At 39.6% G+C, this 19,335-nt stretch overlaps 1 protein-coding gene across 2 annotated transcripts in view; it reads right to left on the bottom strand.

The window, feature by feature from the left end:
• erbin (erbb2 interacting protein) overlaps window positions 1-19,335 on the bottom strand; it is a 76,517-nt gene that overhangs the window by 54,952 nt on the left and 2,230 nt on the right. The window lies entirely within an intron of this gene.

The following is a 19,335-nucleotide window of genomic DNA, read 5'->3' on the forward strand; positions in this document are numbered from 1 at the left end:
ATCATCTAGCATCACCAGTTTTCCCAGTATTGACAGTTTTTCTACTCCGGATGAACTGCTCTCTCACTACAACTACAATCTTCATAACCTCTTTAATAACCTTGCTCCACTCAAAACCAGGACTGTTTCATTTACTCTCTCTGCACCTTGGTTTAATCCTACTCTTAGAAAGTTAAAAACAAAAGGAAGACAACTTGAAAGACTCTACAGGAAAACGAATCTCACTGTGCACAAGGACATGTATTTAAATCACATTCTTTTTTACAAAGATTCGATTTCTAAAGCTAAAACCACCTATTATTCTGGTTTAATCAGTTCAAGCGAAGGAAATTCAAAGGCACTTTTTTCACTCATTTCCAACTTCATAAAACCTCGGGATCCACTTCCTCCTCATTTGTATTCGTCTGATTTTTGTAATTCCATATTATCATTTTTTTCTTTCAAAATTGAACATATTCACCAGCACCTTATGTCTACTTCTGGTCCGAACTCATTTGCCCCAGTTTCCTTTGCTCCCACCTGTTTACTCTCAGCATTTACCCTACCTTCAGTAAATGAAATTAATGAACTCATTCTAAAATCCAAAATTTCAACCTGCAGATTAGATCCCCTTCCAACTGTGCTTGTGAAAGCTACTGTTTCTTTTCTGTCCCCCCTAATTACTAACATTATTCACTCTTCACTTACCACTGGAATTGTTCCTTCTTCTCTTAAAACAGCTTCTGTAACTCCCATTCTTAAAAAACCTGGTTTAGATCCCAACGACTACAATAATTTCCGGCCTATTTCAAATCTTCCATTCATCTCCAAAATTTTGGAAAAAATAGTTGCTGCTCAACTCCATACTCATCTTTCTTGCAATAATCTATATGAACAATTCCAGTCTGGTTTCCGTCCTTATCATAGCACGGAAACAGCATTACTTGAAATCACTAACAACCTTCTTCGAGCGTCTGACTCTGGCTTACTATCCATTCTTCTTCTGCTTGATTTGAGTGCGGCCTTCGATACTATTTCACACACCATCCTTTTGGACAGACTCTCCTCTATTGGAATTACTAGCACACCTCTTAACTGGTTTCATTCATATCTTTCAGGCCGCACTCAGTTTATTCAGTTAAAATCATTCACATCTCATTCTGTCCCTGTCACAACAGGTGTGCCCCAGGGCTCTGTTCTGGGGCCCTTACTGTTTATTATTTATCTTCTTCCCCTTGGTTACATCTTCCGTAAACATCAGATAAATTTTCATTGCTACGCAGATGACACCCAGCTCTATCTTTCAACTAAACCTAATTCCACACTTCCACCATCTTCCCTTACTAACTGCCTTCTTGACATAAAATCCTGGTTCACATCAAATTTCCTTAAATTAAATAGCAATAAAACGGAATTGCTTCTTTTAGGTACAAAATCAACATTAAACAAACTCCATAATTTTTCCATTTTCATTGATAACTCCATTTCCCCCTCCCCTCAGGTTAAGAGTTTGGGTGTCATCTTTGATAGCACCCTGTCTTTTACATCTCATGTTAACAATGTTACCCGGTCTGCTTACTACCATCTTCGTAATATCAACCGTTTGCGTCCTTGCCTCACGCCTCACTCCACTGCCATTCTTGTTCACAGCTTAGTCACCTCCCGTTTAGATTATTGTAATTCCCTTTTGTTTGGCCTCCCACACAAAACTCTTCATAAACTTCAACTGGTCCAAAACTCAGCTGCTCGTATCATTACTCGCACCCCTTCTATTCATCACATCACTCCTATCTTACAACAGCTGCATTGGCTCCCTATTATTTATCGTATCAACTACAAAATACTTATCCTTACTTTTAAAGTCATTCATAATCTGGCCCCTTCATATCTTTTTGATCTCCTCCATATACCCACACACACGCGTACTCTTAGATCCTCTTCTTTTATTAATTTCACCGTTCCCCGTGTCCGCCTTGTTACTATGGGGAGTAGAGCTTTCAGTTTCTCTGCTCCTCAGCTCTGGAATTCGCTTCCACCGGACCTCCGTAATATTGATTCTCTCTCACTTTTCAAATCCAAACTCAAAACTCATCTGTTTAGAATAGCTTATTCCCTTTGACCACAACTGCACTATATTTTAATTGTATTGTATCTCATTGTTTTTTTAAATTTTGTTATTGTTGTTGATGATGATGTAAGGTGACCTTGAGTGTCAAGAAAGGCGCCTATAAATAAAATGTATAATAATAATAATAAGTCTCTATGATAGCCGTGTAAGCCTGTGGGATTTCTGCCTCGTTTAAAACTGGAGAGACGGAGATAACGAAGTCGTCCCTCATAAATCTGTATTTAAATGTGCTCATTAGTACAGTCATCAGGCCTCATTTCTACCCACAGCACGTCTTTTAAGTGTGCGATCAGTTTTATTCACTGCGCTCAAGTGACCCTCAGCAATGGAGATGAAAACGCTTATTTCATGTATTTGTAAAAAAAAAAAAAAAAGAAAAAAAAAAAGTGCCCCATTTCACTCACACTGCTAAATACACACACACACACACACACACACAGGCCTTGTTGCAATGCAGTGAATGCAAACATTTGGGAAGTAGGAAGTTTTGTTTTCACATCATCTCTCCAGTTAATGCCATGAACAAGCCAACAAAAACAGACTTGGAAAATACAAATTCTATATTGTCTGCGGTTCTCAAACCCCTCTGGGTAAAAAAGAAGAAGAAAAAAGTACTTCCTAAAAATAATACAATCATATAGGCTATATATTTTTTACATTAAAATACATTTTGAAATAAATATTAAATCATTAACTAAAAATGTATCAAATTAAAACAAATTTCAACTTCCAAATGTGTCAAATTATTCAAATATTAACTTTAAAAAAAAATCTCCAAAAAGGGGGTAGCTTCAGTAAATAAATAATAAAATAAAAATATGCAGTACATGGCAGCTTTAGACCTTTATCTGGAGTGTGAGGCCGTCTCAGACACTGGACGCCAAGACTGCAGGAATGATAACGGAAGTGAGCAAGTCCTCAAAGAAAACTCAGGAAGGGAGGATGAGAATGGCCTTGGAGCGATGGACGTAACAGACAACAACCCCTCATCATCTAAACTGAAGCCAAAGGTTAGGACGACCTCTGCCCCAAAGGCAGGATGATCACCAAACACCTCACCTGCTGATATAGACCGTTATTTACACTCACTCTCTCACACACACACACACACACACTCGCACGCACACGCACTTTTGGTGTTCAAAGGCAGTTTTTAGACTGAGACGTGGTTGACGAGCGGCGACAACAGTCAGCTTTCGACACCGGGGTTAGGGTTAGTCAAAGGCCAGACTGATCTCAGGTCTGTGGAAACAGTACAACGTTAAGGGAACTTACCAAACTATACTCTTTTTAGTAGTTTTAAAGAGACCACTTATGAAAAAGTAGTTAGTTACACTAAAATAAAATAAAAATGTTGCTATTTAAGGGGACAATTTATAAATGCATTTAAAACCATAATATAATTAAACTACATTTATAAATGTATATAATTCATACATTTATAAAATTATATATAAAATGTATAACTATTAAGATTACACATTCCCAACAGTTATAAATTTGAAAACAAAAAACTATATTCATTGCCGTCTAGTTTATGTAATTTACTGGAACACACAGTGATGGATAGTCTAATAATAACTTATAATAAATAAAATGTCTAGGACTCGAATCTGTGAATTTGCAAATCTGTCTCTTTTTGATTCAGTTCATTTACATTACGACTGAACATGAGAGAACATTTTAGGAGAAAGCCTGATCTCAGCTCGCTCAACTGTGTGGACAATGTGACACAGTAGTGATATATAGCACTTGTGTCACGCTACACCACTACTTGCTGGAAGAAGTGGAGTTACTGGAAGAAAGCAGGTGTGGTTACTCCTCAACACGGAGATCTGCACTGTACGCAGAGGACGTCAAAGCGGCTGATCAGCAGGAGGAAAACCAGAAGTGCTTACTGGCTTCATCAAGCACCGTCTCTGGCCCTGAACACCATAAACACACTCATACCACGGGTAGCGGGTCGTTCACTCAGACCTTCAGGACCAACTCTTTCCAATACAGTGACAACACAGTGGGCCAAACCATTCGATATCACGGTGAGTAAAGCATATAGCCCATCTGTTCAGCACCCTCACTCTGCACTTCACCTGCACTTTTGGACAGGAAAATAAAGAAGTGTAAGCTTTATTTGGTAAAGGGAAGTGACAAACGATTTTCTGGGTGGTTGCTAGGGTGTTACTATGAAGATTTTGAGTGTTTTAGACCCTTTTTAAGTTATGCTACCATTCAAAAGTTTGGGGTCAATACGATTTTTCTTTGAAAGAAATTAATACTTATATTCAGCAAGAACAAAAGTGACATTAAACATTTAGACATTATACATACATTTATACATTTAGGCAGCTTGTAGGATAAGCGCCATGTAAAGTGCGAGTACCAAACAGCATCTCCAGGTGCTCACTTGTGAACCAGATAAATAAAAAAAGTTATGTGCACCCCTGACTAGGCTATATTATTTGAAAGAGTTGAGCATTTTTGTGAAAAACTGGCTGCAGTTTTGTGTTGTAATGAATTCGGCATATGTTCATGCATTCGGATCTAATCTGAGCCGCCCACACTAGCAGGAATGAGGAGGTTGACATCATCAGCTCCCACTTCATCCCAAGATAAAACAGACCCTTATCCCTCTTTCAGCAACATTCTCAACATGACAGCATGGGCCTTACCAGTATGCGTTTTAATGTGAATGTGTATTTCCCCCAAATACCAGAGAAAAGTTAATTAGAGTAACGCTTTACAATACGACCTCGCTCTATCGCCATCGGTCATTGAAAAAAAACACCAATAACGTCTATGATGTGAACAATGTGTCAGCAATCTATAATTCAATGCATGACCTATTATAGGAAAATGGCAGACTGAAGTAAACAAGTAAACACAGGCTGGCACAGTTGATCTTAGCGATGGCGTTCCCTTGCCTTTGAAAAGCGCAGTGTTTGCCAAACCCGTCCACAGAGGGAGCTTCTGAGCCCGCTGACTGCGTGCGGGGAACACGTCTACCATCTGCCTGGATCTGCAGACCTACAGCAGGAGTCTGCGAGACCAACACATGTACAAAATGGTGGTGTGGTACACACACACAAACCAAGAAGTCAATGCCAGGAAAGGATTTTGGAAAAGAGCAAATAACATATTGCAGTACTAGCGGCTGCATCCAAGCTTTCACGCATTCCCACGAGACATCAGCTACAGAAATGCCTGTTGAACGTGTTTGTTGTGTTCATTAAACAATAAATGAATTGAAACATTCTCTATTAGATCTCAAGACAGTTATAGCTACATTAATGTTGTGCGTTACACTCCCAGTGAATCCACTAGCGGATGGCAACACTACGACTGCAATAAGCTAATGAGAAATCAAAGACGTCCCGCAGAGCATTATATGAGGCTTCGCAGTGCTTGATCAAAGAGGTGCGTGTGTGTGTAATGTATATTTAAATGTGTGTCTTTCTGTGGTCGTGGATGTTTTCTCTGGAAACAGAAATTCTAAGCGGTTGTTCACACAGAACACGTTTTTCCATTCACTGCTCGACTTTTCCATGTTTTTTCAATGTAAATGCGCTAGACGGAGGTCTTTAACAGTTGTGCTCACGTCTCGCGTCTTCAGCAGCGTCTCGCGGATGACAGAATACTAAAAATGCGGATCTCAACTTAAAGTAGGGATGCACCGACACCAGTACTCGGGTGTCGGTCCGATACTGTGCTCATACTCGTAAAACTACCCCGATACAACCACACCCAATACCACTTTAAGGGGCCGTTCACATGCGCGGCCGCACCGTTTCCGTCAAACGTTTCTCCTTTTTTCCACAAGCGCTTGCGCGGCTTATGTCGTTGCTATGCAACCATGAACATAGGCGCGCCTGGAAAAACAAGCGCGCCACACCGCATGATTATGAGGTACACTTCTATTATGAGCACGATTGACGCGCGCCTACATTCAAAATAACAAATTTGCATGCACAAAAAACACGATGTGTGAACGGCCCCGTATGGCAACGTGACCTTAGCCTAACCTCTCATCAGTTGAGCAGGTAGTCGGAGGTCAGCCGTTTGGAGATATTTTAAGATAAGTGATGATGATAAAAGTACAGTAGACGGCAAACTATGCTCTGCTAAATTGTCAAGAGGAGGCGTGAGAAACAGCTCCTTTAACACAAGCAGTTTGATTATACAAGTTATATATTTACTTTGTACAGTCAGAAAGTGAAAAACAACTGATGAAAATAAAATATTGTTCGAAGAACAAGAACTTATTAAGTACTCATATTGGTAGTTGGTATTGGTAAGTAACCTAAATGCAAGTACTTTTACTTGTAATGGTCTGAAAAAAAGTGGTATCGGTGCATCCCTAACTTAAAGTAAGCGCAATTCTTAAAAAACGCATTTCTAGACCATTGAATTGAAATGTGGCACATCCTCTGTTTGGGGCAGTTCAGAAACAGAAAGCGTTTTTGCTGTTAAAAACGCATTGTGTGTGAAGTTGTGAACAGGTCCGGCCCTGACAGAGGATGTGCCACATTTCAATTCACTGATCATTCGTTTGGCACACAATACAAATGAAATGGGCTAATACTCTATAATCAATTCCTTACTAATTGATGACAAGTCTCTCCCTCCAGGCCTCCACCTTCTTTCTGTTTTCCTTTTCTTTTTTGTCTAACAAGTTTCTCTTATGTTAATGAGACATTCAGGCTAATTTTGATGTTGCGCTGCCAGAGAAAGCTAAACTAAAAATTACCGGCGTGTGTAAAATGTGTGCTATTAAAATAAACTTGACGTGCATTACCAACAAGCACAGACTTGTTGTATAGAATTTAATGTGAAAGTAAAAGGTATCTGTCCTACAGCGATTTTCAATAGCAATTAAAAGTGAATGAAAGGAAGAAACAGAAACGTTTATAATCCCCTGCGAAAATGGGTGAGACAAGAGTGAAGTTTTGTGAAAAGAAACAGATTTCATAAATCATGAAATATTGTTACATTCATGGAAAATTGGGTAACCAGATTGCAAAACTGAATACATAGCGACGAATGGCTTCAATTGAAGGGCTTATTTACCTTTCTCTTTCGGCATGAATCGAAATGTTTCTTTGCAATGTAACATTAAATTGCTAACGTATTATTTATTTTGTAAACAAAGCTTTGTGCTTCAGTCGTGTCGTAAAATTCTCGTATAACAGCATTCCCATACAAAATGTGTTTTGGCGTACTGTACGTCACCAGAAAGTTATATTTAGCTTAAAATGATAGTCAAAAAAGAAGAAGAAACAAACGTGCATTGATTAATTGTTCACAATAATATCAATAACAGAAAAAAGAAAGCGTGAATTTTCATTCCATGCTGACTTTAATAATAATATAAATCTAAAAGAGCTCAAATCAACCGTTAAATCAACTTGGACATTATATCAACAATAACTCGACGAAAACCAGCACTCTCCATACCCAAGTTAAAATAAAATCAGCATATCTGAATCCCACATCCTTTACGCTGCAAACACAAGAGAACATTAGTTGTGGTCTGGATTCGTTACACCGCTGCTCGTATTCACGGCATTACTCAAGCCAGATCTGGAGGAAAAGTGAGGCATGTGTTGTTGCATTACTTATAGCTGTTATTGTCTTGTCCACAGACCTCGTCATTGATCCAAAATACTTGAGGTCAGTAAAAAGCCAAGTTAACTGAAGTGGTGACATATTCGCGATGTCTGAGGTCCAGAGAAGTGGTTTTAATGAGCACTGAGAGGGCAGAGGTCAAGGCAGCCCTGCGGCTCCGGGCCTGGGAACGACTGTTCGACTGGAGACCGCGTCTCTGCGCTTTGGCTTCATTTCTGCTTTGTAATGTCTCGTGTCTCCATCAGAGGATAGCGATGCGTCTCGAACTGATAGAGCTCCGGGGACACGTGCTGCTGTGGCCAAGCACTTGTTATCCAAGAGTCTACTGGATGGGTCATGAGAAATGTTGGCTGAACGGACAGGCGGGTTCTGGAATGAGTGGGGGGGGGAAAGAAATCAAGGAAATGTCTGATGTTCGTTAATGAGTGATAGTGTAGCCGCAAAGCAGAACTGTAGATGTGCCATTTCTCTCACCCTTGGAAATACAACCCGTCGCTGAAGATGCAAACGCTGACCGAAGAAAAAACAATCTACCAACAAGCTTATTTTTCACCAATGCAATCTGAACCGGTGATAATGGACACCACTGTACAATACGGACTGTGATCGCACTTCATTTCCGAATTTGCATTGATCCAAAGCTGATCAATGACAGTGCAAACAAATCACTCACACACTGCAATCATTTTCACTTTCACTTTCACTGAAGTAACAGTCATTCAACAGCTGAATACACTTATTTCTTGAACTTATTCTTTATTAAATGAACCACACGATTTGAAATTTGGACACTTTTCAAGTCAAAAATATTTTCTTCCTCCCTAAAACATTCTTTGCCTTTCTTCTCATCCATCTTTGATCTACTGAACTAGATCACCGATATTAATTGAAAAAAATCAGAATAGCGTCATGAATAAGAAATGCAATGGCTGTTTTAAAGGCCATAATATATATATATATATATATATATGGCTTGCTACGATAGTCTGTGTTACACGGTGTTCAGTCACAACACCGGTTTTATTACTTGCCCACCGCGGCAAAATTTTTTCCAGTTTAAAGCGTTAAAAATATTTAATGCAATTCCGCAGTATTAATTTTTTTCTGTCACCCATTGGACTAGCCTTGTTTGATCACGCTCTTATTAATGCAAATGTTTTTAAACCATTCAAGCGTGACAAGACATAAGAGACCGCGCTGTCTATGTCACACACACGTCAGTATAGAGTTATTTTTCGGGCTTGAACAAACCAGAACACACAAATTATGCCAAAATGTCAGTTGTCTTGTGTCCTCATAAGAGCAGTCTTAAATGAGTTAAAGGCTTAAATGAACGTAAAGATTTGTGAGAAAATGGGACACGTGTCAGATCCATGTCATGTGCAGCAGCGGCCGGTCTTAAACTCAATGTTAATAAAAGAACTAAGCGAGTAAATTACTCACTCAGACCTCACCTTACTCACGCCGGTATAATAATCAGGAGGATTATCATACCGGCAGCCTAATAATCATGAATGCACTCCGCTATCTTCTAACACATCTCCGGCAAACGGCTTCTTCACACAAAAGAAAAACTCTTCATGAAGCGCAGGGAAATGCAGCGACCTGTGTGGCGTTTCCTGATGGATCGAGGTTGTTCATTTTCTACGTGAAATTAACACGAACTCTAAGCGCATGCAAGACTGCTGCTTACAGCTTAATGTCGTGAAAAATACATAAGGACACCAACAACGAATTTACATTTGGTCAGTCAAAGAAAATTAAACAATAAATAGGCCTGCCGTTTTGTGGCTGTTTAGTGTGTCGTGACAGATTTCCTCAGTTAAAGCTCCTAAATGAACATCAGAAGGACTGTTGTTTTAACCGCGGAAAGACGTCAGTAGCCTACACACTGTTTTTCAAGTTAAAATCCACCGATGTTAGACTAACTCTCCTGACTGCTTTGTCGGACAAAAATGCCGGATTATGATTGGTCAGATCGCCTGTCAATCAAACTTCCTGCGAAGGGTGAATTGACGCTAATGTAAAAGTGAAAGTAAAATGCACACTGCCACACCAGCTTTTTATAAGCGGTGTAAAAAAAGCTTTTAATATAAATAAAATTGGTCATGGCAAACTTCTAGAAAACTCAATTAATTATTTTTTAACAACGATCAACATTTCCTTGCCACTCAGTCCATGAGACCCGATGGTCACAGAAGCAAAAATGTAATCCACTGAAGCGTTTCAAAGTTGTTGTTTTTCTTAGTTTAAATATCTTCATATTGTCTTTAGACGCACAGATTACACAGCCATTCCATGCGTGTTATTATTTGAGAAATAAAGTCTACCACTCATGCAAGCGCCACATACAGAACAACATATGAAACCTCACAGCTGACAGCACAGCTACTGTGCGTGTGTGAAACAGGAAACGACACTACTAAAATTAGTCACTATGCAAATTCTGAATTAAACAGCACAATTTGGCATGAGTAAGACTATAAAAAGGGAAACAAAAGAGTCTTGTGCACCGTTCTGCAGGCGCTGCCTAAACACAGTGTGATGTTTGACATGTATATGCATCATATAAGCGTGTCCCTGGTGCTTGAGGAACCGCAGCTGTGGAGGAGGAAGGGCTGAAGCGGCAGCGATTGGCCTGTCTGACGGTCACTTACTTCTGCTCTAGTTCCTCCCGGGTCCTTTTATCGGCCTCTTGTGTGTCAAAGATTTACTGTCTGTACTCTGTACACACACATACTCCTGCAGGGGACACTGCAACATGACCGTTTCTCCTCTTTGAGAAGCAACTGTTTACCAAGAAATATACCTGATCTTGTCAGACTAGCGTGTGAATGCAGAAACGTGGCTTTACCCAAAGATCTTGTTGCATGAGAGTGAATTTTTTAATAAATGAGACAACAACAAAAAAAGAGCATCACGTCACTGACCCACATACGTGTGAGATAAAGTCATAAACCTTGAGACGTCCCCATCCGCCTTTGAACCGGAGCCTAGCAAACTTCAACGTGCGTTTTCACACGACGCGCTGAAACTTAAGTCAGCATAAACCACAAAACCCTTTCATTACAGAGGCGAACTCCTGTTGTGCACAATCTTAAATCCGTGTTTACGGTCATTAAAGTGAGATCGTCACATTAGGGTTTATTTGCTTGTGTTGTATGGCGATGCAAGGGGCTGATAAGCAGGATTTGAGTGGGCTGCTGAAACCGTGGTGCGGTGGGGGAAAGAGAGGCAGATGCTGAGGTAAGTGGGTCACAGAAGCGCAGTGTCGTATCAACGGAGCAAAGCTGTCGGCACAGATGTGAGATTTGCCGGACAGACTCAAATGTCAAATGTTACACAAACTAACGTCGCCCAGTAAATGCTACGGGCCTCCCGCAATATAAACATCAATTCCAGCAGGTCTGAAAGCAAAATGAGCTTATTTTTGCTTCGAAAAATCGCTTCCATACAGTTGCTTTTCACAAAACCATAACGATAAAACACAGAAACATGACTAGCTTAAAAAGGGGACATTTGGCAACTTGGTGATCTAAAAATAACTTTACAAGCAAGAGCTTTCATTCTAGCTTTTAGAGTTAAAGCAAGTTTATCCAAAAATGTAAATTTCCAACATTTACTCACCTTCACATCAACAAAAGAGGTTTCACAGAAAGTCCCAGCTGCTCTTTTTTTATTCAATGAAAGTATGTATGCAGTCAAGCTCCAGAAATGAACACAAATTATTAAGGACTCAAACACTACATTTAAAATCTTCTGTATATTTCCATATGGCAATTTTATCCTGACACAAAACTTTAAACATAATCCACTGAAAATCTTCCTCTCTGATGTATCTCTCAAATCTCACTTCCTTGTTTTCTTTTGACCTCAACATTGATAATAATCAGAAATGTTTCTTGAGCATCAAATCATCATATTAGAATGATTTCTGAAGGATCATTTATTTATGATCACGATTTAGGCCTATTTTGGCCTGTTTGTCACACACAGCTCTCGTTTTGACTTCAGAAGACATTAAATATATTACAGAGAACATGTAATCGACTAGTTCTGGTTATTTTTTGTCATTTTTAAAGTTAAACAGCATCTGCCCCCTCTTTAAATGAATGGGAAATGAATGGAAAAAGAGGAATTTGTGTGGAAGAAAACATGGAATTGAAGGAGTGAGAAAATTACAATTTTCTTTTTTGGATAAACCGTTTAAAAAGAGATCAGAGTCCATGGGAAAGATCCATGTTAGCGTTTATACTGTTCCATTTACACACACACACACACACACACACACGACCTCATCAAACCTCCTCAGCGCCAATGACAAATGTACACACACCAAGAGGTGCAAACAGAAATGACGCTTGTGACTTCAAACAATATTGATGAATACAAATTACACATCTGACCTAAACATTAGACATCTGGCTAATGCTATTTCTTTCTGCCCTCTTCTGATTTAATAATGATATGTTGTGTGTGAAACTGTTTCTAAGCACCAGCCAAAACAACATCTGCCTGTAATCTGTGCATGTACCCCACACACACACACACACACACACTAAGAGAACAGTAGGCCATGACTTGACATGATACGAGCAACATCTTCTGAACAGAAAGCTCTGCATCATTTCTTACAGGCACAACAATGCACTGAGCAAACATGCAGCACGCTCAGAAAGCAAACAGCATGTAGTTGTGTCAGGAAATCAATACTCAATCTTTCAGGGTGTCTGGTCATCTTGTGTGTTTGTTCACCCAGTGCAGTTGTACATGACAATGGCCTGAAGAGATGGAGCCAGTATGAAAATCAGTTTGTCTGTACATCTTGGCTTTGCATAGCACACATTTAATGATGTTAGCAGGATTCATTTTGTTAAAGCTGCAGTCCGGCACTTTTTTGGGTTTAAAAATATAAAAAAATACATTTTTGAAAAAAAACTTAACCAGCCAGTGTTCAAAACGATCTGCTTGCCTTACCTCGATTCAAAACGGTAAGCTTGTAATAATGATTTTAATTCCAGTGGTACTGGTGGATTTCCGCGGGAATTTCGAGCATGTCTGCGTCATTACGTCACTTCTGTACACATAGAGAAGGAGTCCCCGGCTAGCGTGTGTGGATGATGGAGGTGGAGATTTAGCTTAGCACTTGGTATGGCGGATCCCGAAAGTTTAAAGCGACAATCACCAGTGACAACTGGAGATTCACCAGTTGTAAAACCCAAAGACTTCGGACTTCAGAGTGGCTACAGAAAATATATATTTTTCACGTTTTGACGTGATATAAGCAATCGTTAGATTTAATCAGCATGATATAGCAACTGCAATGCTTCCCCCACCCCCCGAATTTGTCAGAACAAAAGTGAATGTTACTTACTTGTTCAGGTGACATTTTCCGATGAAAATTCTAATGTTGACACTTTCAAAAAGTATACTCTGAGATTGCTGATGACAGTACAGTATCCACAGCGACGCGGCAGCCTCAATGCATTGTGTTCATCCGCGCTGTTTCATGCCGATTTACTACCCACGCACAGTTAATAATTCCGCGAATAACTGCAATTGCAGATTTCGAACAGAGATGGCGACAAAGAGGAAAAACGACGGACTGCAGCTTTAACTCAGCTACTGACAATAAGTCATTAAAGGGGTGATTCACTGCTGGCAACTTTAACTAAAAGAAATGAAAATGGAAAAAATAAAAAAATAAAAAACGTAATCAGACTATTAATAATTAGTAAGTAGATAGTAAATCTAGTAAACAGTAGAAAAAACACATAATAATGTAACTAACTGGACATATTCAATGCATATGCTAAGGACATCAAAACCTAAAATAAAACTTCAGAAAGTTGTACAATATGGGACCTTTACATTTTAGGATGGGGACCAGCTCGCACGAGGACTATCATATTTGGTCCTCCATGATTGAAAATAGGTGCATCTCAGCAGACCTTTAAGAAAACCATACCCCAAAAATGTGCTTAAAAATAGGATTCATTTTCTTTATGCAAAATTTTTAATATTACTGGCATGTTTAGAGGGATTCAACTTTTACAACAACAACCACCTGTTATCTTTAGTTACTAAACTTTACATAACAGATTTAATTTTCATGATCTGAAACCTGCATTTCCAGTCTCACTGCAACACATCTTAGAAGTACTTCCCAGACGTAACCATTGCAGCAGAACGAGCCCGTGTCCACAGTGTTAATCATAACAAGCTCTTGGTGAACACTTTTTGAAATGTTTACCCAACAGCCTGATGGCAACTCGTTCTACATGAGAGGTCTGAGTAATTTAGGACGTAAATGGGATGCGCAATATACAGAGCAGAGCAATCACATGATGACGCTCAGTGTGGGAACGAGCAGAAACACTCCCGCATTCTCCTCGATATAATGGAAACATTCCATAGCACTGACACGTACTGTATCTCGGACACACACACACGTATCTCGGACACACACCACACACACACAGACAATGGAGCGTATCTAGAATGTATCAGTCTAAATATTTTCTCTATTAGAGGTCGACCGATAGTGGATTTTACCGATAACGATAGCTAGGTTGGGCCATACTTGCCGATAACCGATTAATGAACCGATAGTTTTTAAAATTGATACTGGATAAAAACAAACATAACACTCCAAGTAAAACAGTGCTGAACTTTATTATATAAAAAAAAAAAAACTGTATTGAACCATGAAAACATGCTAAATGAAATAAATATATAAATGTGAATAAATATTTAAGTCAATAAAAGACATTCATTCAAACTGAAACAAAAAGTAATACTCTAAATAACAAATAAAACCAGTTACATTCAAAATTTAACTATTTAACTGTTCTTTTCAAGCCAACTTAATTAATAAAAAAGTAACAAAATTTGTATTAAAGCAAAGATGAAAAAAAATAATAACCGAAATCTAATGCTTTTCTGATTCGTTTATGTTTCTGTCAGCTGTATGAACATATCAGTTTGCTTACGTCTCTAGCTTTAAATATGCAACTTCTCTGCATAATAAGTGCATAAAAGTGACCAGCTGGATATGAACTAATGCAAATAGAGGTAACAATTGTGACATTAAACATTCGGGTCGGACTTACGTTTATGTTTGTCAGTGTTTTAACCGCTTGAGGTATTAATAATGTTAGCGTCCTCTCAGCCTCGAAGGCAAACAAACACACTGTTGTGCTGTTCTTTCTCTACTAATGCAGCATTTAGTCAACAAATTAATCACTTTATAATGATATGACAATGTACTGTATACATACATTTGAGCTGTCGGTGCTTTAAACGCGCATCTGATGTCAGCGCTCTCCACGCAGCATGTGCTCTCAGTGCAGCACGCAGAGTCACGTGTCGAAATAAACAACACGAGGCATAGTTTTTATTACACCTCTAGAGGCCGCTCTTGTACTGCATCATGCCAGCAGACCCTTCTCAGCTCTCTCTCTCTGTGTAATGAATGACAGCGCGCGCTTCTCAGCCGCTCCAGCAATGGACGCAACCAGGAAAAACTATCGGTATGTATTTTTGCCGATAACGATAGTTCCACCAGTCAACTATCGGTGCCGATTAATCGGCAAAACCGATGAATCGGTCGACCTCTATTCTCTATAAAGCATTTTTTGAAGAGGAAAAGACGGGTTACGTGGAACACAATAAATCTCTAATTGTGCAGTTCGGCGTGAAGAGAATGAGTTTGACTCAAGCACGTTATTTTCCGTTGTCATCTTTGTCGTTTCATCTGAATCTATTGAGCTCAACTACCTTATGGAAAAGATTTATTTTTGTTTTCAGTCCACAAATGATTCTTTTGAACTGGTTATTTGAATGATTCGATTGAACCAATTCACAAAGCTTTTGCAAATGACTAGACTTAACGCCATGTTACACCAGACGCACGCGGCGCGGCGCAACGCGACAAAAGCAAACAGAACCCATTATAATCAGTGATGCTGTCTACACGACACAGCTCGGAGTGACACACAAAACCCTGACAGTAAACTGACGCCCTGTTCTGTTTCTGACGTACTTCAGCGTTACTTCTGACACATACCCCTTTTCCACCACGGCAGATCTGGTGCTAGTTCGGAGCCAGAGCCTGGTTTCAAATCGGTTCTTTGTTTTTCGACCACCAGTAAAAGTGGTTCTTAAGTAGCACCGAAACATTGCTGGGCTAGAGTAAGAACCGCTTGCGTCAGGGGCTGGGGGCGGGGTTACCGTGACCAACAAGACGAAAAGAAACTTGACCGCCATTTTTGAAATAGCAGCTAATCGAGCTAATAGCAGCTCGATTGTAATCTCCGTCTATGCAAGTTACGGCGAGCTGCACGAACGCGTTTGATTCGCCGTGTTTGGATGCCGATGTAGGTTCGCAAAGCCATGAGCATCAATAGTAACGCAACGACCGCCATTGTTGATGTAAGGCTTGTTCGAGATGCATCGGAGCGGCGCGGACCGATCAGAGCTCCGGGAGTGTTTGGAGAACATACGACTCCTTGTGCTTTTGGATCGCTTTCGCAGTGCTTTGATGTCATGCGGCGATCGGTCTGTGAGAAGCCGAACCATCTCGAACAAGCCTGGTGTGTTTTTGTTTGGCACTGCCGCGCTAGCGTTGCTGGGCAACATGAGATGTATACACAGTGACGTAAGATCTGGCTCTGTTGTGGCGCTCTAGCCTGTGGAAAGGCAAACCGGTTCTTAGAAGAACCGTCAGTAGAACCAACTCCGAACCGGCTCTAGCTCTAGCTCTGAACCAGCACCTGGTTCTTGCTGGTGGAAAAGGGGTAACACAGAACAAATGGATTTGCAATGGTCACTTCTCATGTGTAGAGCGCCTCAAGCTGTGAACCATATAGCATAGTGCTATTGCAATGCTACGATTCAGTTAAACAAACATCTGCCCAGTGGGTTCAATACTTATTTACATGTAGATGTACACAGTAGATGTTGCACCACATGAACCGTTATTTACATGCATGGATGTCTCAAACTCAGTCTCTGCGAGTTTCAGTTGCTTATAACATTCATCTAGGAACACAACATGCGCCATTTCATCAGATTTGTAAGATAAATCATGTATAAACCGACGCCAACACAGGAGAATACATCAATATCTTTCGAAATATGCAAACTGTTCATCGCAATTTCAAAATACAAGTTTAAACCCTTGCTCTGAGTTTGCATGTTTTGATGTCCACATATTCTTGTTCAAGAAATGACAGTGGCTGTAGCATTTCATAAAGAAGAGGCCAAATATTAAAGATTAAGTCAACATTTGAAATAAATGTCGCTTGGCCAATATTAAACAAGGATTTGATCTGCTGTAATGTGTAACAACACTAAGCCATAGGCACCCTCTGCAGGCATTTGTTATAATACATAAGGATGATTGTTAATATGTATTATATTATGTATTTTAACAGTGTTGCTGTATAAAACCATATGATTACTTGCTTTTGCTTCTTTATTTGAACCATAATTATTGCCTCGTTGATATTATACATGTATTCAAGTCATTCTAAGTGATTTGAAGAGATCTGAAATGATTGTGTTGCCTGTAAAATAATGCATCCGTGTGAAGCAATCAGTGAGCTGGTAATGGCCTGGCTGATTCAATGGCTCTGCGGTTCGGTTTGGGCCTCAGATGCATGACACAAAGACACCTTCATTATAATATTTTGAATGAGAGCATTTCAGGTTCTGCTTTATAGTGGCTTGTTTCAACAGAAGCTCTTGTTCATCAGAAGCAAATAGTTGCCACTTAAACAGGAAAAAGCACTTTTGATCAGAATGAAATAATCACATATTAGTTGTCCGTGGATCTGCCTATATTTGGCGTTGACATTTTTTCCGATTTTGCAATCGATTCAATGAACACTTATTTCTCAAACATCGATCAGTATTTTTTGACAAAAGTGACAGCCTTACACAACCTTTACACGTTGCACAAGATCTCTTCCTTGAATACAGAAGCATCTGAGGTGCAGATTTGTTCCTCTTTTTAGACGAGAGACTCCTTCTGTTTGCATAATTTCTAACACACCTGCACTGGGACTCCTGACTAAGCATCCCGCAGAAACGGCTTTAAGAAATCACAACCCACAACACAAGAGCCCAGGGTAAAAAACACTGTTACATAACTGCATCCTTGTGACTTATTCATTAACTGAAATGATCAAAACAATCTGGTGTAACTGTAACCCACGGACAAACCCTCAGCAGAATATTTCCTGATCAAAGTTCACACTTGCCGGATCCGCTCCAATCTGTTTGTTGCTGGATGCAGAAAATAGGGATTAGCCATGAGGGAGATGAGCCGAGCAAGTGGCAATAATCTCCCTCAAGCCATCTTATCCTATTAGCTTCATTTATCACCTGCTAAACCGATCCGCTAGACCAGCAGAGAACCCTGTTGGGATCCTGGGTAAAATCAACGCAAAGGCCCAAAGGAACCGAAAACCACAAATGAGCTCTCTTACATCTCAATCGCTTCTCCTTACATGGACGGCCTTCGCTCTCTCCTGAGAGACCTTTGCCAGGTTCCCACAATTCTCATCATTTTTACAGTCATTTGCGATAACTGGATTTTTCAAAATTATTTTTAAAGATGTAATGTAAGGGGAATTTTTTTATTATTATTAATATGTTTTATTTAAGAATTAGATAACTATATATAAAACTTGCATGCTTTTCTGGAAATCACAATTTTAAGATTCCCTCAAATCTGTTGGTTTTCTGTGATCATGGAAACCCCGAATGTCTCAGAAGATCTGCTTCTCAAATTATGCTCAGATTTGACAAACTTCGATGAACGATACAGGAATAATGACGACAAAATAAACATCCAAAGTAGGGACGTCAATCTACATGTATTCCTATTGTTCCTATTGACTGTTGTTCAAATTAACGATCAACTAAGTTATCACGTTACTTAAACACTTGCTTAACCAACACAAAATAGGTGTCGTTTTAAAGCTTGTCTTTACAGTGAATATAGGGAACATGGCCATCACTAAACAAGTGCTTTAAATTTGTTGATATATTAGAAATGCTTTATTTTCACAGCGTGAAAAAATAACTGCTTTACATGAAAATGTGATTTGTAAAATTATTATACATACCAGATGGACTTGACATATATCGTTGAAAAGGTCTCGAGTAGCAGAATACAACAAGCATAATCCTTTCAGTTAGAGACCAAACTAAACCAAGAATTTGTATTAAAAAACTGTGCCACAGACACACGTGTAAACATGACGCTTTTACACCATGTTTTTGTTTGTAACTTCGTACAACATTAGCGAACCATAGTAGATCACATATCTTTATTTAGAGCAGCTGGTCTTGAACGGGCCCAAACAAAACAAGACCATAGATCATGACATCTGATTGGCTGAAGCTATAGGACTTCCGGGATCTGATCGTTTTCCAACATCTTCCAGTGGAAACTGGATCTCGGGTGTGGTGAGCGGGAATAGTGGGTCTAGGGACGATGTCTAGAGACCAATCAGACATGGTCTTAACGCTTGGATCGCTCAGATTGACAGGTCTTGGATTAATAGGAGCAGCAGCAGAAACATCGCTGGAAGATC

This window comes from Phoxinus phoxinus (assembly GCF_949152265.1).
Source record: "Phoxinus phoxinus genome assembly, chromosome: 23".
In the NCBI taxonomy this organism is placed as follows: domain Eukaryota; kingdom Metazoa; phylum Chordata; class Actinopteri; order Cypriniformes; family Leuciscidae; genus Phoxinus; species Phoxinus phoxinus.